Here is a 17,531-nt window from a genome sequence, read left to right as displayed (position 1 = left end):
ATGTATTGAGGCCTAAGCAGTAAAAGAGAGCACCTCATTCATCAGGCAACAGGTCTCAGTTTGGCACGAGTTCTCAGAGAGCACAGCTGCTTAATGACTGAACAGGTTGGGTCCAGGCTTTCAGGCTGGAGCTGAACTGCTGCAGGCTGCTGGATCGAGACATACACCTGCCTCAGGACACCCAGCGGACACTCAGAGATTGAGATGATAGTGTCTGGTTAAAACAGATCTAATTACAGCACAGAGCTCAGCTTCAAGAACAAATTATTTCAGTTTTATTTTGTATGAATTCAACATCAACGTAGTTCCTAAGACGCATGAAGTTGCAAACCAATGGTTTAAGCAATGTGTTATCATTCTTACTACATATACATGCATGAACACATAAAATTATAAAATCAATCTTTGTTACAATAAAGATTGTACCTATGTATGGAAAAATATCAAACAATATATATAATTTTTTTTTTAAAACAGTGGTTGGTTTCCCCTCTTGGTGCGGTCCGTTTGTTTAGATGTGAACACAGCAATCGCTCTAAGGTGCTGACCAAAACAACTGTACCGAGACTGCTTGGAGGAGCTGGTCTCAGTACGTCTCCAAACGAACTCTGAGTGTATCCTTTATGGTGTGAACGTGATCCGACACAGGTGAACCTGTTAGATGGAGTCACGTGTCCTTCTGCAGCCAGGTATGCATTGCATTGTGGGATGCAAACAATGCAATGCATAGAACAATAGAAGCGTGACTGTTTTGTAAAGCATAAAGCTTAAAGCAACTTTCAAGTCCTCATCTCAATATCATTCGATATACTTTCACAGAATTCTGCATGAAATAGTACCTAGAAAGACACTAATGAAATTCTTAGAACACAGCATCTGCTTCCTGTATTTACATCTGCAGCTGTTATTCCTCTGACCTTCATCTCATTACAGCGTTTGGGCTCGTCGGATGCTACAGGTAGCCTTTCAGACCTCAGCAGATTTGTCTCCAGTATTCATGATGTTTACATTAACCTTGATGTTGTTTCAGCTGAGTAATTCAGATCAGTGCAGACTAAGCTACATACCTTATCACTGTTGAAAGATGCGTATGCTGACAAAGTTCTGGTTTGGTCCACCGTTTTTGTCACCACTGTAGCTGCATGAGAAACCTTAATGTTCCCAAATAGCAGAGTCCAGTGAAAGCTGGGAGTCCTCTTCTTTTGTTTTGGTGTTACTTTTAAAGTTGCCCTACAGAGCATTGCACTGAGCACTTAGTTCCTAACAAACATTCTGCATGTGAGGAAGCTGCCTCTCAAGTCACTTGTGTCCTGATGCTATAAAATAGATGTTAGTCTAACTACTTCAGGCAAAAGCCTTTTGCAGCCCTGTTGAATAGAAGGTTCTGCAGACCTCATGCCTCCAGCCAAAAGCTAAGATATCAGTAACTGCAAGGCTACTTGTGACATTTCTGTCAGAAACATCCCAAAAATGCAACTACGACTACAACGTAGTATCTGGATCAACTTTAACTGAATCTGTAACAAAGAAGATTTCTCCACATCTTTACATGAAGACAGGCACTAAGAAGCCCAGTTTGGAATAGAGAAGACTGGATTCAGACTGCAAGCTGAAACAACACTGGTTGATACTTTGAGACAACTGAGATATATTCAGCCACCCCACTGGGATAAACTACAGCCCAGTTTAGCCTTTTAACTGGCTGTTTTTTCATGGCCCAGACACAGAAGCTCTCCTGAAAATAGCTCAGAGCAATCTGAGATACACAAGAGGAAAGGGAGATGATAAAGGCCACAGGAACGACCAAGATGACGATAGATTAGCCGTCTGTGAGGATATTTTTTTGAGTCAAATGCATGTTTCTGCCATATTGTGCAATGAAGCAGGAAGGCCAGGCCACAGAGCGAGGGAGCATATGTCAGCCTTTCTCTCTGCTGTCACCCTTGCATGTGGTTCTTCCTGCCGCCTCAGCCCACCTGCCTAGTCAAAGCCTTTCAGTTAGATCATAGTATCTCATAATGAGTGTAGATCAGGGACTCCCAGTGGCCAGTTACTAAGATTTAACATTTTAGTAAATTTAAAAGACAAATTTGAGACTGAAAATGTTTGGTTATACATCTATGCAGATCTTTCAGCCCTTTTTCTTTTTTCTTCTTTTGGAAAAAAGATGCTACCCAAATTTAGTCAAAACTAAACCGTTGACAGTCCAGCTTGAAGACAACTTTTTAAACTACATTTAGACATCAATAGACATCTTTATGGATATGGATTTTTCACCCACACTTAACTGTTTTCTTAAAACAAAGCAACATCAACTTTCAGGTCTTTTTAATAAGTTATGCATGTTATTTGAAGCAGATGACCAGAGGTGTATTTCCTTCTCTGTAACGGCACTATTATAATAAATATCTAGGGGGCACCTCCGTCTTTGTGTCATAATTACTTTGCTGTTGTGCTGGACCAGTTGATGGTGGTGATGGTGCCAGTTTTGCTGGTCTCTGCGGGATATATAACCGTGTTCAGTAAATTAGAAAATCCCATCTGATGAGGCTCATTTGTCAGATTAAAATTACGTTTTGAAAAAAACCTTTAAGCAGTAATCAAACACACTTTTCATTAAGCCAACATTTCTGTATTAAAAATGTTTTTAATGCTCTGATGTAATAATCAAATTTTCATCGTGTTTTAATTAAGCAGAAAATCACAATGAACAGAAATAAAGGTTTACAACATCAGTCTGAGTGGATTTTCATCTATAAAATGTTTCATTTAGTGAACTGAGCTACTGAAATAGATTAACATTTCAATATTAATCTAATTTATTGAGTATGACTGTATGGTTGGTATAGTGCTTCCATGAGATATTTGCTAGGGTATTATTCAGACCCTATTCAGGGTTCTCATACACAGCCACATTTAATACAAGCAAACACCACAAATAGTTTTGCTCTGAGCTCATTAACAGTTTACAGCAAATCATGATGTAAACAAAGGCCCTCCATGATGTCTGTAAAGGCAACACTGAATGTACACCAAGATTGTTTTCTTCTATCCTTAGAAACGGCTGCAAAACATGACGCTGTGAATAATCACGTCTATTTCAATGCGTTACTAACTTGACTTTACATTAAGGCTCAACTGTTCCTAAACACTAAAAGAAGCCAACAGCTTTAACCCAGAATAAGACTCTGAAGTTAGGTTCAAGATGGAGATTGTTAGGTTTTCATCAACTATTTCCTAAATAAGTAGTCAGGTCAGCAATTTGTGGACTCTGATCCAATCAGAAAGTGCAGCTGACCTACATTTGGTGAGCATTAAAAGGCAATCTGTTGAATTTGACATTCAGCTTAGTTTTAGATTAGTTTAACTAAATACTGTTTTAAATCTTAATATGTGGGATAACTAAAACAGTTAAAAATAATTGAAAGTGGTATTTTTAATGCTACTGTATCGAACACTACCTTCCCCTATTTTTATACCTAACAGTTGTCTGCTTGCAGTTTTATGTATGGCATCTTATTGCAGAGTCTCTTAAAAACAAAGATCTTTATTTAGCCCAAACGTCCCAAACAGAACTAAAAGTGAAACCTTCATTTGACTCTGGACTTCAACACAAACTGATAAAAACAGGATTACTGGAGTTTTTTTCCATACAAAAACTGCAGGACTTTGTGGTTCTAATTAATCGTGTATTGACCAAATTTATTGTGTATTTAATCAAATATTAGCATCATCTTTGAGTATTTAATTGTGTATTAGCATAGGATGATGTTGCTTCTTGAGGAGATTAAGGACTGGATGAACAGCAAGTTTCTTCACCTCAACAGCAGTAAGACTGAGGCACTACTTGTTGGCACAACTCACCAGATCACCAACTCTTCAATATCCCAGCTCTCCTTTGACAGCCAGGTCATTACTCTCTCCCCCTCAATAACTAACCTAGGTGTCAGGTTTGACCAACAACTCACCTTTGACAACCACATAAAGAATGTATCAAAGACCTCGTTCCACCTCCTTCACAACATCTCCAAGTTCCGCCCACTTCTTTCCCGCTCTGACGCAGAAAAACGTATCAATACGTTTGATTCCTCCAGACTGGATTACAGCAATGGACTTTTTATGGGGATCTCTTCTTAAAACATTCAAAACTTGCAGTATATTCAGAACAATCCCTCAAGAGTCCTCATGCAAGTACGCAAGTACGAGCATATCACACTCATCCTTTACTCCCGCTACTGGCTCCAAGTCTCATTTTGCATCCAACTTAAACTTCTCTGGTAGAGCCTTCCTCCAGCGCTGAGAGAAGTGCAGAGTCTGGACTTACGACACTCTTAATTAGGAAAGCTTTTAACTGCTAAATACTTATTGCACTCTAGTGTTGTTTTGTTCTTGTGTTTTAATTGTAGCACTCTGAGATTCTTTGGAATGAAAAGTGCATTATAAATAATTTTTTTAATTATTATAATTACCTAAACAGTTATTCAGATTTATATAATAAGCCCTTCCATTTGAATGTAATACTTAATGTCAGCTGTCAGATGGGTCTCAGCTGAGTGTAATCGGACAGCAAGGTGTGGTCTTAGATTGATTTGTTTGGATCCAGATTGGATCTGGACTTTAAGAATAGCTGTTACAACAGGTTCAAAATATAGATATATTGTTATATTGAGAGTTTATGGATGTCAGAGTTGGAATGACTTATTATCTAAAATTCATTCATTCATTTATTATGTAAAATTTAAATCTTATTTCTAGACTTTATGAACACGTTTTAGATGCATCTCTCTACTGTTCTTTAAAAGATACATTGGGGCAATTAAATACTTGATTATATTTACCTTATTGACTACTATAAAGCTAACTTTATAAGCAGTTGATCACAAGAGGTGGAATCGTTATTGCATGGCGATTGATGAGGTCATGAAGCACCGCCTCCGGCGCCGGCTGCAGAGAAACAAATATGGTCTCAATGTCACATCTTTCAGTGCAGCCCTGACATGCTCATAAAATCCCCACAAGTCCTCCAGCCTGAGAGAAAGGATTTATTTTTCAAGGGATTCATCCATATGGAAAAAATAAAATGTTGACAAGAGCACCTCAATACAGTTAGAAGAGAGGAAGGTAAAGAGAGAAAAATACTGTTTACAAGCTGCCTGGTTCATACCTGCAAATGTGGCTTGAAAACTGCACCAATTTATTCTCTGGTCTAAACTAAAGTGAACAAGAAGGCAGAATGAAAAGGTAGAAATGTGAGATGGTAGAAAAACAGATATGGTTTTTCTTTCCTGACCTTATATGGAGGCTTGAATGCCTTCAGGTTAAAAATTTGTCATGAGTCAATAGAAAAGCAGACAAGCTGTTAAAGTCAGGTGTGTCCTCAATAGCAGCCCGACCTTTTTAAAGATATCTGGGTTACAAACATCAGCACTGAGGTGCAAATAAACAGTGAGGTGAATGTTTTCCGAATGTTGGTAACAGTGGTAACAGTCAACCAAAAACTGATTACTCCCTTTAGGTAAATGCTTGCAGTAGAGCTACCCAAAAAGATGGTAGGTAAAGGTTTATAGCACTCCTGGCTGCAAATGGAAACTACATAGGAAGTCCAAAGTAGTGGACAGTACAGGTCCTTCTCAAAATATTAGCATATTGTGATAAAGTTAATTATTTTCTATAATGTAATGATGAAAATTTAACATTCATATATTTTAGATTCATTGCACACTAACTGAAATATTTCAGGTCTTTTATCGTCTTAATACGGATGATTTTGGCATACAACTCATGAAAACCCAAAATTCCTATCTCACAAAATTAGCATATTTCATCCGACCAATAAAAGAAAAGTGTTTTTAATACAAAAAACGTCAACCTTCAAACAATCATGTACAGTTATGCACTCAATACTTGGTCGGGAATCCTGTTGCAGAAATGACTGCTTCAATGCGGCGTGGCATGGAGGCAATCAGCCTGTGGCACTGCTGAGGTCTTATGGAGGCCCAGGATGCTTCGATAGCGGCCTTTAGCTCATCCAGAGTGTTGGGTTTTGAGTCTCTCAACGTTCTCTTCACAATATCCCACAGATTCTCTATGGGGTTCAGGTCAGGAGAGTTGGCAGGCCAATTGAGCACAGTGATACCATGGTCAGTAAACCATTTACCAGTGGTTTTGGCACTGTGAGCAGGTGCCAGGTCGTGCTGAAAAATGAAATCTTCATCTCCATAAAGCTTTTCAGCAGATGGAAGCATGAAGTGCTCCAAAATCTCCTGATAGCTAGCTGCATTGACCCTGCCCTTGATAAAACACAGTGGACCAACACCAGCAGCTGACACGGCACCCCAGACCATCACTGACTGTGGGTACTTGACACTGGACTTCTGGCATTTTGGCATTTCCTTCTCCCCAGTCTTCCTCCAGACTCTGGCACCTTGATTTCCGAATGACATGCAGAATTTGCTTTCATCCAAAAAAAGTACTTTGGACCACTGAGCAACAGTCCAGTGCTGCTTCTCTGTAGCCCAGGTCAGGCGCTTCTGCCGCTGTTTCTGGTTCAAAAGTGGCTTGACCTGGGGAATGCGGCACCTGTAGCCCATTTCCTGCACACGCCTGTGCACGGTGGTTCTGGATGTTTCTACTCCAGACTCAGTCCACTGCTTCCGCAGGTCCCCCAAGGTCTGGAATCGGCCCTTCTCCACAATCTTCCTCAGGGTCCGGTCACCTCTTCTCGTTGTGCAGCGTCTTCTGCCACACTTTTTCCTTCCCACAGACTTCCCACTGAGGTGCCTTGATACAGCACTCTGGGAACAGCCTATTCGTTCAGAAATGTCTTTCTGTGTCTTACCCTCTTGCTTGAGGGTGTCAGTAGTGGCCTTCTGGACAGCAGTCAGGTCGGCAGTCTTACCCATGATTGGGGTTTTGAGTGATGAACCAGGCTGGGAGTTTTAAAGGCCTCAGGAATCTTTTGCAGGTGTTTAGAGTTAACTCGTTGATTCAGATGATTAGGTTCATAGCTCGTTTAGAGACCCTTTTAATGATATGCTAATTTTGTGAGATAGGAATTTTGGGTTTTCATGAGCTGTATGCCAAAATCATCCGTATTAAAACAATAAAAGCCTGAAATATTTCTGTTAGTGTGCAATGAATCTAAAATATATGAATGTTAAATTTTCATCATGACATTATGGAAAATAATGAACTTTATCACAATATGCTAATATTTTGAGAAGGACCTGTATTTTGAGAAACCAAGAACAGTGAGCTGAGGATGACCAGTCTTTGAGTACTTAAGTAGCATGAGTCAAATCTACATAACACCTGCTTTCAACAAGGGGTGAAAACTCTGAGAAATGATGAAACCAAACAAGTGTTTTCTCACACACGTCGACATAGGGCAAAGAAAGTTGAGATGAAGTGTGTGGTTAAGCAACATTTTTAGCAAGAAACTCATGAAACCATCTCAACTTTAAAGACTCCTTTCAACGAAACCCAGATCTTTGGTCTTTGTTTTGAGGAAATGCTAATAAATGGTTAGAACTAGCATGTCCAAATATCCAGTGGAACAGTCAGAGGGCTTTAGCCACTAATATAAGGCATGACTGACAGGACATTAAGTCCTATGGAGACGCGTTCTTATAAACGCAACCCTAAATTCTGTTTCCAATATGGCAGACACAAAATACCTCGGCTATGGAGAGACGCTAGCCTGACTTTAAACTGATTGAGTGCCTCAAAAAAATTGACAGAGGAAAACAGACAAAGTTTTAGATTGCCATGGGACGTGTTGCACTTAGGTGAGCTAAAGGTGTAGATTCAGGTTATTCTTTTATTCAGCTCCAATTACCCTTCAGAGACCTTAGTACCTTGTTGTAATAACCTGTAAGCGGCTGCCACAGCCATTCTGACATCGTAACGATGGACAAAGGTCACAGTTAGCTTTTTATGGAAAGAAAATGTTGTGGAAAATGTTAAAATCAAGAAAAAGTATAAATGACTGAATTGTACTTCTCTTATTTGCCAGCATAACAGCAGCAAAGGATCTCACAGTGGAAACACTTTCACCTTGTACTTTTGGAAAATTAACTTTGCCTTGTAAACATTGGGTGACGGTCATTGCTCCCATTGGAAATGACAGAGCACAGACTGGGAAATGGAGGAAAACAATTGTGGAAGTCCAGCAAGCAGCTCCTCCGTTCTGCATATTTGTGTCGTTTACAGCTGTAATATCAATGTGAGGGTCAAGAGCAGCTTATTTAACACAGATTTTGCAACGTTCTATATATAATTTTAGAACCCCGTCAGAGAATATGTGCTACAAGTGAAGGAGACTGCGTGCTCTGCACCAAGCTAAAACACGCAGACAACAGCATTGCTAAGCAGAGAGCGGTCCTGGTAAGATTTCAGTATAGAGTTCACTGCTATGGTGGCTTTTTAAGTACAAAGAGACGTATGTTTTCTGTAGTTGAGTCGGATCGAAGCGAACCGCACCAGAGTTCGTTTGGAAGCAGACCATAACCACCTTAAAAAGTGGGTCTCGGTCTGGTTGTTTGGTCTGCACTTGAGTTCGCTTAAGTGTATTCACACCTGCACAAAGGGTCAGGACTAATGGCTAAGATGCAGTTCTCCAGTCGCTCTAGGAATATACCATGATCAACAGTGTTGAATGCTGCACTGAGGTACAATAATACCTCAATGCTACCAGCACTGTGGTTCTTCCACAGTCTGCATTTATGTGGATGTCCCCGAAACACTGAAAACATGTTTCTGTTAAAACATATCAGGATTATGCTCAGTAATAAATTCATTGATTAAATAAATCATGATAAAGATCCAATGCTTAATGGCGTCACACTTTAAGTGAGTTAGTGGCTGGTAAGATTTCTGTGTTAAGTTATGCATAACAAGGAACAGATTTTAAGTTTAATTTCTGTCTATTGTTTCTAATCGTATTGTTTGTCATGTACGTATTACGTTAGGTATTAGCACAAAAATATTACAATATTCTACCATCGGGTGCCCAAGATTTTCCTGGACATAATCACTGCTGGTAGTCTTATCATATGCGCCCTTTACATATCACACATATGTTTCTGGAACATCCTGACCACAAACAGGCTCGTCATGAGCTGGACATTGATGGGCGTTTTGTGGAGAAAATGTGGGATTTTGGCAGAGTAAGTTGTATTCCAATCTTGACAAGGTTTTTTATGTTGTCAGTAAAATCCAGGAGAGGGGAGTCTGGGCTTAATGGAGATAAGGAAGAGGTGGGTGGGGTTTGGGGGGAAGAAGGTTTTGGGTCCTTTGTTGGGGCTATGGGGGGGTTCCACTTGTCCTGCTGCAGTCTGGAAATATTTCATTTGTTATTGTGATGAAGAAGTCTGTCATTCATTTCTCCATGGTTCATCCTTATCTCAGCAGGCAGCAGTTGTCCTATCAGTTGTTTTGTTCTCTCTTGTCTCCTGTTTGTGACCGAGGCAGTTGATGTCTGATTCAAAGAATAGAAAATAAAGAGTTGTACTCCAGACCTATTAAGACAAAATCTATCTTTCTTTAAAAGATGCCTTCTTTCTGTGAAAATATTAAAGTTGTTGATACAATTCACAGATGTTGCAGCAGATACTTTCTTTAGCCATTTGTTGAGCATCAGCAGTCTACCGAATCTCTCATGTCAACCCTGAACTGACAGTAGAGGTCTGCTGAGAAACACCTTGATATTGAGATCTTGATCTTTGTTCAGCAACTGAATAAAATCCTCTTTCAGAATTTCTGATTTTTGCATCACAACATCAAGTGCTCCTGTGTAAATGATGAGGTTTTTCACATTTGGATGCTCTTCCATGTTCTTCAGTCCTTTTTTGAGAAATCAAACAATGAAATCGCGCCATGCTATTGACACAACAAAGTACTTTGGTGCTTTTCTTGCTGCAAAAGTGCTTCATCTTATTCCATCACTCACTATTAGGGTTTTTTGCCTGGTGGCTGGCACTTTCTGAAGTCGTTTAGGAGGAAACTGTTTATAATGCAATCTGTTCTCTTACCTCTTGCTGGTAAAAGATACGCTTTTCTTCGGGGGGTCAGAGTCTTGCAGAAGTGGAGCAAACCTGTTTTCCTGTGGAATTCCTGTGTTTTCAGTGTGTTTGCTCCTATCATTTGTTTTGAAAACAGTCTGTTTTCTGTTTTTTGCTGGGGTTGAAGAGACATTTCTGTTTCGGTGACCAATCTGTTTCATCTAGGTGCAGGGTTCTTCCTGTTAGCAGCTTTCCCAGATCTGAAGGATCTTCTAGCTGCTGATCCTCACGTTGCCACCAGCGTTGTAGAGCACCTGTAGGCTACTGTTTCATCAGGTCAGTGGGGCCGACTGCTCGACTCCACATTGGGCTGCTGCTTCATGAATCCGTACCCGCTGATCCACCCGTTGAGTCGTTTGGCCGAGAGAGTTCCAGTGAGGACTCTTGGTCAGTTTACTCTCATTTACTGCAATATTCTGTTTCTTGGTGGTGCTAGTTGTCTGTCTTATAATTGTTATGAATCATCGGCAGTGTCGTTTCATTACCATGCCCAGCATTTACATCCACATTCAGTTCAAGCTGAAAAATATTCATTTTCATCACTGTTATGAGAAGTTTGTCTGTAGAAAAGGGATGCATCTTTTTCAGATTAGCTTGAGCTGAAAGGTGCAGCTGCTCCTAGCATCATCTGGTCCTTCTCTTAAAAGCAATTAAAACGAAACATCCTTGAAATCCTTGAGTATCACTGATTTAAAGTAGTGTGGTCCAACTTTTCTGTATGTTTTGGCTGAGAGATAAGAAGTTTGGAGTAAAAGAATGCAAGGAAACAAAAAGCAAGGGGAGAAAGTGTTTGGTAAAGCAGACGTGGAAGCATAATGTGGCAAAAATCTGCTAAAATATAACAAATGTGAAAAATATTTTCGTTGCAAGCTCCAATTACAGCAATTATCTTGTTTAACCTGAATTACAATGACTGAAAGCACCAAAAACCATAACAGTCCCTCTTACAGGGTTAGACAAGATAGATATTCAGATATCTGAAGTAATATTTAATATATTATATTGATCAAACTGATTTTCTGCTTAATGAACAATCATTTAAGATTAGAATATTATATCAGACCCTTAAAAAACATTTTTAATATAGAAATGTGGGTTTAAAGAAAAATATGTTTAATACCTGCTTCAAGATTGTTGTTTTCAAACTTTTAATCTGACAAATGAGCCACATTTGAACAGATTCTCTCTCACTAACTTTTAATTTATTCAAAAAGGCTTTCCTTCATTTAATATTGGCAGAACAATTGCAACAAGAAAGGTTAGGATTTCAGATCTGACAACATCAATGTGCCAGTGTGCCTCTTTTCTTATTCCCGAGAGGACCTTCACGTGGTTTTACAAAGCCAAGACCTTACACTTAATATGGATCTTTGTAAAAGGTCATTCGAAGCCAGACTTTTAATCCAAGTTTAATGTTGGGCCTCAGTAAGTCCCTTGTTGCCAAAGTAAAGCAAACAGGCATTGCCAAGTTCCAAAATCCGTCATAAAGCCCAGATCCTGAAAGATTTGGTTCTCCAGTGAAACTACGGCGTGTCTTCAGACACACCGAGAAGGACAATCATTATGCTGCACTCTGGTGGATAAAATATGACACAGCTACACTGAGTTTTAATTATTTTCTTTATTTACTTGGTGAAAATACACTAAGAAGCTAGTATATGCTTGCTTACTGTACTTCACAGACAACAGAATGAAAAAACCCAGACTTTATAAAGGGTACAAGGACAGAAAGCATAAAAAAATCGATGATGATCCCAGGGATTTTTTGAAGGACAAACCTGTTGAGACAGACACAACAAGGCAGAAGAGGAAGAAATGTTGCATAAAAAAGGAGAAGTGATGCATGATCACACTGTAATGGTTGACAAGGAAGCAACTACAGAAAACATACGTCTCTTTGTACTTAAAATGCTGAGAGTTGTAGGGTGGCCGGTGCACCAACAGTAGAGAGAGGAAAATAAACGGGATGGGTGGAGGGAGGGAAAGAGAGGAGGCAGGGAGAGTTGAGGATAAATCCTTACTACATAATGATTAGAGCTCACAAGCCCTTCCTGTGACATGGAATGAAGGAGTCAGGATTACAGATGGCTAGTAAAGTCAGAGCAGGAGCTCTGCTGATAGTGGGAGGAGGGATCCAGGTGGCAAAATGAGACGAAAGACAAAAAAACACAACTGAACAACAAATGCAGCTTAAAGAAGACGAGACCAAGTTGTGTTTTGAAGGAGTTTAAGAAGAGCATCCTATAATTTCCCAACTCCAGCAGCTGACTCGCATCTGGACCCCTGCTCCGACCATCTGTCACTGGCCGCTGACAGTCTCATCCCGGACAGCTGGATCATTTCTCAGACTCTTAATTTGATGGAGTGGCTGGTTTCACCAGAGGACAGGAAACCCTGGAGGCTGGGAAACACAAGCCAGGGTCACCCTGCAGAATCCATGAAAGATGGAGCACCAAGTGTGGAGGATTGTCTCACCCAAAGACGAAGTACATCTGCGTCTTTTTGAACTGGGCAGCGATAAACGAAACTATGGGTCAGCATCATGAGGATTCTTCTCAAACTTAATGTGGCTGATGTATTACAGCAGTCTGAAGTCTCAAGAGTGAAAAGACATCTCCCCAGATGTAACTAACTGCTGAGGACATTAGAAAACTACTCCTTTAATCTTAAAAATTAACAAAATTCGCCTCAGAGCATTCTGGGACAACTAACCCGAAAACATTCCTCTTAGGTGGCTGTCTCAACTTTATCCTGGAACAATTACCAGCCAAAAAGCAACCGGGGACAACCACAATTTGATAATTCTCCTTACTCCTTCCTTTTCGTCCTCCACTGACACCTGCTCACCTCCATCACTTCTTCCTTTCTCTTTCTCTTCCTGCTCCTCTTCTTCCCTCCTCCCCTTTAACCAGCGAGTGATAATGTGACCTTCTGCCAAAGTGCTGGAAACCATGCCACCGTCGCAGCAGGCTCGACTGTTGCTCTTACTAAAATAGACTCAAACAAGTGCAGGGGGAGGAGGAGGAAGGAGGGAGTGAGAGGAAGAGAAGAGGGGGGGATCCAGACGGGAGGAAAAAGAACGAAGAACAAGGATAGGAGGGGAAAAAAGAAAAACTGGGAAAGGACAGCTGAAGCCGAGGACACGGGATGAGTGGTGATGAGCCAGAGCTGGATGTGAATTGCCGCCGCAGGTAAAGATCACCTTCATCAAACACTTTGTGCTGCTTACATGTGTCACTATCACCTCATTGAGATGTGAGTTGTTGGAGATTGTAGAACGTATGATCAAATGTCTTACTGTCCAAACTGAGAGCTGGATAGAAATGCTTCTGCTGCTCTCCTAACTGTGTGCGTTAGTTTTGTCCCCCTTCCTGAGAATGATCAGAGCGCAGAGAATCTCATCATACATCAGGACCATCAGCCAGAATGTTGTCTTTGGCTTTTACACAAGTTGGAAATGTGTTTGCTGACTGTAACTGTTGCTTTAAGCCCCTCCACTCTGGGAAGATTAAGCATAGTGGTTTGAGGCATCTCTGTAAACAGTTTATTTTACATCTGACCGCTGGACATGAGATGCTGCTGCAGGGCAAATATAACTGCCAATAAGGCACGACTCTTCAGGATGGCAGATAAATCGGGGATTTGTTCTCACAGCCAAAACAACTGGGAAACAGAAAGATTTTCGAAACATAGAACTAAAAACAATTGAAAGAAAAAGAAAATTAAAATGAAAGATTTTTGCAAAATTAGATAAATGATTCTGTTTATGTTAATGTACTAAGAGACAGCAAGCAGTGGTGATAGTAATGCCACAGGAACCTCAGAATATTTTCCATGTACCAGCGATGAGAAGCTGGTACAATCCAGCTGTAACAAACACTGAATAGTCCACAACTGAGGGCATCATGTTCTATTATTACTTCCATTAATGACATTAAGGTCACAGGTCAGCAAAGGTTAGAAGTTCATATGTTTGAGTTGTTGAAAGAAAGGAAAGGTATGCAGCAGAATGAGGAATCACTGGTGAAGTCCTGTAGATCTGATCTGGCTCTTTAAGATCTGGGTGCCCCTCTTCCTCATCTTGGGTCACCACAGTGTTTGAAAATGTAAACCAGCAGTTTAAATGTGAAGATGTGAAGCAAGTTATTTACCTGAACCTCTGAAGAAAAATATACAGGTTCCATTTCCCAGGGTTGACCATAGATACATTTCATCTTTGGCTTGCTGCTATATTTTACAAATGGTGGCAATGTTCTCTTTTACCTCTAAGGTATTTATCCACATTATTTCAACTCCACAATCATATATATTGTTTTGTTTTCCATTGTTAATGATATTTCCAACCCCTATAGAAGTAACTCAACTACTGTCCACATTTAGTAATGGAGAAGAATTTATTCCACAGGTGGAAACATGTTTTCCCTCCAATCATTCAAAGGAACAATAAAGGAGAATGAGAGAGAGACATGCAACACCCGTTAGGCTGCTGAAAAATGGCTCTTCATTATGTTATGCCAACCATATCCTGGTTTCAATAATTGGGTGTATGCATGCGAGTGTAATTCAAACACTCATATATATATATGTGTGTGTGTGTGTGTGTAAGAGAGCAAAGAAACTCATGCGATAGAACACAATAAAATCTTACAGACACACCGAACCGGTCACTGCAAAGAGCCACACATCAACAAGCATGATGGAGGAATCTGCCGCTGGATGTCAGACAGAAGCAGAAACTGATCAATAACAGCTGATAGATTCTGTGATTAAATTGTTTTTGATTTTTTTTTTAAACAGCTGATTCTGTACGATCTTGTGCTCACTCCTCTGACACAAAAACTCGTTGTACTTTAACAAAAATAAGAATCCAGATTGATTTAATACACACAAAAGACGTGAGGACAGAACAAACTGTCCTCATTGTAAAAGCTGCATGTTTTACTCACAAAGCAATTAACTCTCTTATTTAATGTGCACATCAGCAACCAGTTATCAGGTTCAACAGATGGCTTTGTTAACAGAAAATGCAGAAAAACCCATCATAAAGCTCTGAAGCTGCTCCATTCTGTCAGTCACTCCTTCCATGAGTCTGTCCACATGTTCTGGTAGTTTTTTATCATGGCGCTGTCAGTCTGCTTGTGCTGACATGTTTTGTTGATCATTTTCAGATCATTAAATGTTTCCATTTGTTGCTAAGACAGGAGGAACTAAAACAAATGTCCTGCAGTTTTATCCATCTTAGTTCTTCATCAGCCACCTTCTGATGTTTCACAGGAAACACTGGATGAACCAGTTTGGATGATCTACTGATAACTGATTGAGCTGCAGTCTACAGCCAACTTATCATAGATCAGATCATACCTGCTCACAGGAGCAACCGGCAGCTTTAAGAGCTGACCGATCAGCTGGCACAAAAACCCAAACACAATAAGTCTGAGGTGCAGTGTTGGTTAATTATCTGCATGACTGTGATTTCATTCCGCTGTCGGTTAAAATGTTTCCTGGTTACCAACTCTGGCTGATCAGTTCCCAACATCAGTAACTTGAAGACTGTCTTCTTGCATAGTTTAACAAAAACTCGATAACATGTTAATGTGCTTCTGTTTGCTTCAGTGTTTTAAATGGAGGAAATACTGCACATGTTGCTAATTCAAATGTTTAATTTAACTCATTGCTGACCTAAAACTAAGGACATTAACGACTTCAATAGAGGCCTAAAGCAACGGCTGGACAGAGCTCTTCACATGGAAAAATGTAATGAATGAATGAAAATTAGCATGTCTGCTATAACACCTAAAAATGTATCAGTCAGTCATTTTCTACCGCTTATTCCATAGTGGGTCGTGGGGGAGCTGGTGCATATCTCCAGCAGTCTATGGGCGGGAGGTGGGGTACACCCTGGACAGATCGCCAGTCCATCGCAGGGCAACACACAAACAACCATGCACACACTCATTCATACACCTAAGGGCAATTTAGAGAGACCAATTAACCTAACAGGCATGTCTTTGGACTGTGGGAGGAAGCCAGAGTACCCGGTGAGAACCCACGCATGCACGGGGAGAACATGCAAACTCCATGCAGAAAGACCCCTGGCTGGGAATCGAACCCAGGACCTTCTTGCTGCAAGGCAACAGTGCTACCAACTGCACCACCGTGCAGCCCTTAAAATGTATCTGGTTTATGCTAATGCATTTGTATTGTCAACATTAAATAAATAACTGTTGCTAAAATATCCAACCAGAAGGAGGATTATAATAACCAGAGATTAACCAAAGTGTCACAACACTTTAGTTGGTACATCTCCTATCCAACATGTTCTTTGGTTAGTCGGGTACTTTACACCAAGCCAGTCACAGGTATGTCACATTTAGCATGTCAACAAGGCTGCCATATTAGGAAGGTCAAAATGTCAGAACTATCATAAAACTACACAGGAAAAACAAACTTTTCAGCACAGAATACAGAAGCTACACAGACATTCCTACAGGCAGGGTTAGAACTTCTCAAGATTCAAAGGTAAGAAGGAAAAAGTTACATTTCATAAAACATTATATCTGAATAGACCAACAGTCAGGAAAATGACTGACCATATGTGCATGATTATGGATTTTTGTTCCTGATGGGATTTTTTAACAGATACCTTAGTGCTGCATTAGGGTTATGACCGTAACTGTCTTTAGATGGTTAATTGAACATTCTAAGAAATATTTGTCTCCTGCTGAAATGGTATTCTCATTTCATGTGAATACCAGCAATCATGAATTTTATTACACCAAAAATATCAACTAGTCACACAATCTTATTGTTTCTGTGTACCTTTATTAATGGTTCTTTCTAAAACTCAACTGTACAACATCACCATTTTAGCTTATTATTGACTATTGGACCTATTATTACCTTCATTGACATCATTTCTTTCTTTACATATCTTGATATTTTTATCTTATTATTTATTCCTAAAATTTCTATAAAGAACGAGGGGAAAGTAAATCATCTGTTTAAAACATTTCCAGACATGAATAAAAACAGATCTATGCTCAGTTTTCTGTTAAAAATAGACTGTAATTTAGGTGGTTAAATGAGGTTTTCACTGCTACACAATCAAGTTCCTTACACCATAAAGATAATTCGTTTTTGAACAAAATATATATATTTTTTTTAGCAAAATAGAAAAGCTTAAGCTATACGATTTAATCAGATTAAAGCTGTAACTTCAACATTCAGTATCATTGAGCATCGTGGCCGACATATTCCTGAGACATTCAACGCAGCATCTGGTCCTGGGCTCTATTTTCCAGTTGGAAATTGGATGTGGGAATGTCATCACAGCAGATCTGTAAACGTAGTTGCTAGTCAGAAAACCAGGTAGACCTGCTAACTACTATTAGCAATACAATCATGAGTTTCTGCCTATTTCATGCATTAAATGCCAAAGAACATTATCACTAATATATTTTTTTATATATA

The 17,531-nt window shown here is 39.8% G+C and overlaps 1 protein-coding gene and 1 long non-coding RNA gene across 6 annotated transcripts in view; one reads left to right on the top strand and one right to left on the bottom strand.

The window, feature by feature from the left end:
* LOC124862796 overlaps positions 1 to 17,531 on the bottom strand; it is a 139,885-nt gene that overhangs the window by 13,982 nt on the left and 108,372 nt on the right. The window contains exons 6-7 of one of the 5 annotated variants that reach the window (XR_007037014.1): positions 4,839 to 4,944; positions 2,352 to 2,498 (exon numbers count right to left, since the gene is read on the bottom strand). The exons of 1 other annotated variant lie outside the window; for it this stretch is intronic. This is a non-coding gene — a long non-coding RNA (uncharacterized LOC124862796). Of the gene's footprint in view, positions 1 to 2,351; positions 2,499 to 4,838; positions 4,945 to 11,698; positions 11,840 to 17,379; positions 17,399 to 17,531 lie in introns of those variants that run through there. 3 more of the 5 variants (XR_007037009.1, XR_007037005.1, XR_007037015.1) reach the window with 3 other exon arrangements.
* LOC124862795 (glutamate receptor ionotropic, NMDA 2C-like) overlaps positions 12,455 to 17,531 on the top strand; it is a 102,905-nt gene continuing 97,828 nt past the window's right edge. The window contains exon 1 of the mRNA XM_047356923.1: positions 12,455 to 13,252. The gene's annotated coding sequence lies outside the window, so the exon portion shown is untranslated. The remainder of the gene's footprint in view (positions 13,253 to 17,531) is intronic.

This window comes from Girardinichthys multiradiatus, chromosome X, assembly GCF_021462225.1.
Source record: "Girardinichthys multiradiatus isolate DD_20200921_A chromosome X, DD_fGirMul_XY1, whole genome shotgun sequence".
Classification (NCBI taxonomy): domain Eukaryota; kingdom Metazoa; phylum Chordata; class Actinopteri; order Cyprinodontiformes; family Goodeidae; genus Girardinichthys; species Girardinichthys multiradiatus.
Note: the sequence above shows the minus strand (reverse complement) of the source record. Positions and strands in the feature narration are given on the sequence as shown.